At 29.7% G+C, this 6,615-nt stretch overlaps 1 long non-coding RNA gene across 1 annotated transcript; it reads left to right on the top strand.

Annotated features, from left to right (window-relative positions):
• The first annotated feature begins 4,564 nt into the window (after nt 1–4,564).
• Nucleotides 4,565–4,929, top strand: LOC142227956 (uncharacterized). The gene is made up of 2 exons (XR_012720022.1): nt 4,565–4,644; nt 4,704–4,929. It is a non-coding gene; the product is annotated as an uncharacterized LOC142227956 (long non-coding RNA).
• Nucleotides 4,930–6,615: the final 1,686 nt, after the last annotated feature.

Genomic DNA, 6,615 nt, shown 5'->3' with positions numbered 1-6,615 from the left:
TCTATGGCATTATATTTTTAAATTGTTTACAAAATATTCTATAGAAATAAAATTTGGACAAAATTTTCCATAGAAATAAATTTTAGAAAAAATTTTCTATAGAAATAAATTTTGTTGTTTTTTTTTTTTTTTTGATTTCAGCTTAAAACCATGCATTGACTAAACTAAAAGTGTAGATTAACCAACAGAGGAAAATAATGTTTGTCAAATTTATTTTGGCAAAACCCTATAGACTGCAAGATGGTTGGATGGACGCACGTTTCGGAATTACCACATTCCTCATCAGCATCCTCTACTTGCAGCAAAACTATCAAACAATTATCAGAATAAATTCAGGCAGTTCATTAAACCCAACAATGAACCACACTTGAACCTCCCGAAAAAAGGTTTTACATGATAGCCGGCTTATGCCGAAATAAATTCGCACAAACATGCATGGTTGTAAGCTGAAATAAAAAAACAACAACAACAATGATTAAAGAACAAAACCAACAATAACAAAACAAAACGAAATAAATTTTAGACAAAATTTTCTATTTGACAAAATTTTCTATAGAAATAAAATGTTGACAAAATTTTCTATAGAAATTAAATTTTGACAAAATTTTCTATAAAAATAAATTTTAGATTAAATTTTCTGTAGAAATAAAATTTTGAAAAATTTTCTATAGAAATAAAATTTTGGCAAAATTTTCTATAGAAATAAAATTTTGGCAAAATTTTCTATAGTGAAAAGTTTAAAAAAGACATAAATTTTGAAACAAAAATTGTATAAAAAATTGTTGTAAAAATAAAATTTTGAAACAATTTTCTATAGAAATGAGATTTTGAAAAAAAAAATTCCATAGAAATGAAATTTTGACAAAACTATCTATAGAAATAAAATTTTGACAACATTTTCTAACGAAAAAAAATTTTGGCAAAATGTTCTATAGTTTTCAAAAATATTCAATGGACATAAAATTTTGACAAAAAATGTATAGAAAAATTGTATAGAAATAAAATTTTGACAAAATTTTCTATAGAAATAAATTTTTGACAAAATTTTCTATAGAAATAAAATTTTGACAAAATTTTCTATAGAAATAAAATTTTGACAAACTTTTCTATAGAAATAATATTTTGAAACAATTTTCTATAGAAATAAAATTTTGACAAAATATTCTATAGAAATAAAATTTTGACAACATTTTCTATAGAGATACAATTTTGACAAAATATGCAATAGACATAAAATTTTGAAAAAAAATATTATATGAAAAATTGATATAAAAATAAAATGTTGAAAAAATGTTCTATAAAAATAAAATTTTGAAAAAAAATCTATAGAAATGAAATTTTGACAAAATTCTCTACAGAAATAAATTTTAGACAAAATTTTCTGTAGAAATAAAATGTTGAAAATTTTTCTATAGAAATTGAATTTTGACAAAATTTTCTATAGGAATAAAATGTTGACAAAATTTTCTATAGTGATAAAGTTTAAAAAAAGGCACAAATTGTATAAAAAATTGTTGTAAAAATAAAATTTTGAAACAATTTTCTATAGAAATGAGATTTTGAAAAAAAATCTATAGAAATGAAATTTTGACAAAATTATCTATAGAAATAAAATTATGACAACATTTTGTAACGAAAAAAAATTTTGGCAAAATGTTCTATAGTTTTAAAAAATATTCAATAGACATAAAATTTCGAAAAAAAAATGTATAGAAAATTTGCTATAAAAATAAAATTTTGAAAAAATTTCTATAGAAATGAAATTTTGAAAAAAATTCTATAGAAATGAAATTTTGACAAAATTTTCAATAGAAATAACATTTTGACAAAATTTTCTATAAAAATGCACTTTTGACAAAACTTTCTATAAAAATAAAATTTTGACAAAAGTTTAAATACAAAAAAAAAATCTATAGAAATAAAATTTTTGAATGTGTTTGTTTGTTAATTTTTTAGACATTTTTTTTAATTTTGTTTAGTTTTGGCACGAGTGGCAATCGTGATGGCTATCTGCCAATGAATTGTAGCATTATTGTGATTGTTTTAAACATTGACGAGACACGGAGAAAAACATACATGAAATGTTGGCCGCAATCACCCAATGCTAAACTAGTCTGTTTGAAAAGAGTTTTCTGCCAGAGAAATAAATTTGATGACACCAAACATTTAATTAAATACTTTTTGAAACGATACAAATGTTCTATTTTTTATACCCTTCACCATAAGATCACAGCAATGACAGTATCAATTAAAAAAATAATTGTAGGTCAATTAAAAAATTAATAAATCCAAGTAGAAAAATAATTGATCCGATTGAAGAATTAATTGATACTAATAATTTTTGTGATTGATTTTTGTTTCAATTAAAAAATTGTTTAATCATTTAAATTTTTAATTGAATATTTTTAAAACTCAATTAAAATTTTAATTGGAAAAATTTTCGTGAAATATTTTCTGTGTAACTTTATAATTCCGTTTGTAACACTTTGAAATCTTGGTCTGACACTAATAGAAAAAATTACGTCCCAAAATCGTAAACGGAAGGTAACAAAATTAAACGGAAACATTCACGAGAAATCAAAACAGAATGTTCACGGTTTCATCCACGGGCGTTCACTATTTCATGCACGGAATTCTTTTTCTTTGGCCATGAAAATTCTTAACATATTCGTTAGACGTTCTTATGGTAATTCCGTCGGTGGCGCAATGCACTAAGGCGACTTTTAGCGCGTATGGTGCAGGCTATCCAGGTTGAGTCACGGTTGCGGATTTTTATGCTCTCCACCATAGGATGGGGGGTATATTAATTTAGTCATTCCGTTTGTAACACATCAAAATATTGCTCTAAGACCGCATAAAGTATATACATTCTGGGTCGTGGTGAAATTCTGAGTCCATCTAAGCATTTCCGACCGCCTGTCCGTCAGTTTAAATCGCGCTAACTTCCGAACGAAACAAACTTTCGACTTGAAACTTGGCACAAGTAGTTGTTATTGATGCAGGTCGTATGGTATTGCAAATGGGCCATATCGGTCCACTTTTACGTATAGCCCCCATATAAACGGACCACCAGATTTGGCTTGCGGATCCTCTAAGAGAAGCAAATTTCATCCGATCCGGCTAAATTTTGGTACATGGTGTAAGTATATAATGTAGTGTGTCCATCACAACTTATTGTAATTATAAATATATTGAATACCAAATATTGTCAACATACATTTGCTCTGGTTCTTTCGAGTATATTTTGTTTTGTTTTGTGGTTAGTGAAATAATTTTATGACCAAACTTTTGATCGTCATTTGATTCCCTTTAAGTAGTTTAGAGATTCGGCTGAGCACCAAGAAAGTTTTAAGCGGTAGTTTATCCCTCTAAGTAATTATGCTGATATTTCTGTGTATTTCATAGTTTCTCTTCAACTATAAGAAGGAGGTTCCTTATCATTGAGATAAATATACAAAAATTCACTACCTGCCCAACTGGCGATCCTACAAAGTTTGGTGCATATTGCCACCTATCACAGGACTAATACCAGTGCTCCAGTTTGTCGCAGTTTTTTAATTTTCATATAATTTATTGATTTCTATACTGTATTGATTTTAAATTCTTATTGGATCTAGACATTTATCAATAGGTCAACATAATCCAATTTTTTTCCTTTCTCGTGCAATTGGGATGCGCAAACTAATACCGGTTCCTAAGGGTTTGTCCTTGACTGGTTAATGAGGATTTGTCTAGTCGTACTAAGTTCCCCCAGGTCATGTCCTTTGGAATGAGTCCAAGCCGTGTCCTGCAGTGTAAATTTACCCCGTCAATGACAAACCCATGTTAAAGTCCATACGTTTAGACCAGGCCTAGAACTGGTCCATTCACATCAGGAAATAGTCCTGTACCGATTCTGGGGTATATCCATTCTATCCACTCTATCTAACCTAAGTTTACCTAGTTACCCGGCCATTGAATTTTTATTTCCAAACATTTGATGGAATCTAAATATCTTTGGAATGCCGTACTTTGTGGACATTTTCGAAGGGCTTAAGCCACTCTCACATTCGTGAAATATTGCTGATTTTTTGTTGTTCATTTTCTTAAGATTAAAAGCGTTTTCGTTAAATCGAACGTAATTTTTGCTCAACCATTCGTTATTAAGAATACTCAATGATAGGAATTTGGAAGTTCGTTAAATTGGATTTTCGCTAAATGGGCAATTCGTTAAACAGAGCTAAGCAAAATTCGCATTCGTATTTGAGGGACATGAAATCTTTGGACTGACGGCAATATTTTTTTCAGTGTACTACTTTAATTCTTATTTATATGTTACCATGGCCAACTAAACTGTTTGCTACAAATTTTTGATTTTCTGTTTCTAGTTAAGCAACGTTTACATGTCGATTTAGATATTCATGTATAACCAGCTTGTGCTTTTAATTACATTTTATACTCGTAATAACAGAAACACAACTAAGTTTAAATCTCTATTGATTTGTAACGACACACACACACACAATGTACTGCAAATTTATTACCAGCTTTTGTCATTGTCCGATAATTGAATTTTGGTTAGCTTTTATGTTTTCATTAAATTATATTTGGTGTTATTGTTAGTCGAACAATTCAAACAACTAATTCTGTTAGACCAGCATTAAAGTACATTGTATCCAAATACATTTATTGTCAATTTAATTTGAGCATAATTTTGTTTTTAGATTAGCGTCATTACGTTTTCTAAATATTATTGTGTGTATGTTGATAACTGAACTGAATATGGTCGCTAGACAACAACTATGTGAACTACAAAAGGATCCAACATGGAAGGATATTAAACGACCTAGCAGTAAACACATCCAATTTATTCACAATAGAATTAGATTGGTATTTGTAGGTGATTACGAGTACATACATTTTAAATAAATATAAGTTATGAAAAATTAATTCGTTTACTACATCACTGTGTTGTACTAACAAGGATGTTTGAAAAGCAAATAAACTCGTGCTGCGAAACAATGACGTAAAAAAATGTACAATTATAAATGAAACTCTTTAAAATACGGCCTGAGTACGTTTATTGTGAAGTAATTGGAAGCAATAGTGATTCAAATAATTAACACAGATAATGGTGTTAAAGCCTGCAGCCTGGAACTGCAGTCTGACTATCGGTTGACCTCATTATACCTTAAACCAACAATTTTTGATGTAAGTGAAAATGGTCCTATATGCGATATTGTATATGACAATTTTCGTCATTTTGACGGTTTGGACTTTGGTCCCGAATATAACGATTTTTATTCTTGAAGATTATAGTTTGGATCCCCAATTATTCATCCTAAAGTAATGTAAACTTGGATCATTTCCAATGAATTTAACATGTACTTGTCATAGGACGAAAGTACTTCGTTTTTAGATCCTTTGTATTACTTTATAAGTTATGGCATGGAAGTTCTCTTGAATGAAGAAATTAAAAAAAAAAAAAAAACAAGTAAGGAAAGTCTAAAGTCGGGCGGGGCCGACTATATTATACCCTTCACCACTTTGTAAGTCCACATTTTCGATACCATTTCAAATCCGTCCATGTGTTGGATGCTATATGAATCCATACATATATAATCTGTATATCTGAGCAGATCTGAACAGAGTTCTGCAATAATTATAGATTTTACATTTAAGTCGGCTAATGCGCAAGGTGGAACACAATGTTAGTAAAAAACAAGTAAGGAAAGTCAAAAGTCGGGCGGGGCCGACTATATTACACCCTGCACCACTTTGTAGATCTAAATTTTCGATACCATATCACATCCGTCAAATGTGTTGGGTGCTATATATAAAGGTTTGTCCCAAATACATACATTTAAATATCACTCGATCTGGACCGAATTAGATAGACTTCTACAAAATCTATAGACTCAAAATTTAAGTCGGCTAATGCTCTAGGGTGGAACACAATGTTAGTAAAAAAAATATGGGATTTAAATCTGAAGCAATTTTAAGAAAACTTTGCAAAAGTTTATTTATGATTTATCGCTCGATATATATGTATTAGAAGTTTCGGAAAATTAGAGTCATTTTTACAACTTTTCGACTAAGCAGTGGCGATTTTACAAGGAAATTGTTGGTATTTTGACCATTTTTGTCGAAATCAGAAAAACATATATATGGGAGCTATATCTAAATCTGAACCGATTTCAACCAAATTTGGCACGCATAGAAACAATGCTAATTCTACTCTCTGTGCAAAATTTCAACTAAATCGGAGTTAAAAATTGGCCTCTGTGGTCATATGAGTGTAAATCGGGCGAAAGCTATATATGGGAGATATATCCAAATCTGAACCGATTTCACCCAAATTTGGCACGCATAGTTACAATGCTAATTCTACTCCCTGTGCAAAATTTCAACTAAATCGGAGTTAAAAATTTGCCTCCGTGGGCAAATGAGTGTAAATCGGGCGAAAGCTTTGTATGGGACTATATCTAAATCTGAACCGATTTGGCTGATATTTTGCAAGTTTTTCGAGACTCATAAAATATTCGGATGTACGGAATTTGAGGAAGATCGGTTGATATACACGCCAATTATGACCAGATCGAAGAAAAATATATATGGCAGCTATATCTAAATCTG

The sequence above is a fragment of the Haematobia irritans genome, chromosome 3, assembly GCF_050003625.1.
Source record: "Haematobia irritans isolate KBUSLIRL chromosome 3, ASM5000362v1, whole genome shotgun sequence".
Classification (NCBI taxonomy): domain Eukaryota; kingdom Metazoa; phylum Arthropoda; class Insecta; order Diptera; family Muscidae; genus Haematobia; species Haematobia irritans.
This window is presented reverse-complemented; position numbering and strand designations above follow the sequence as displayed.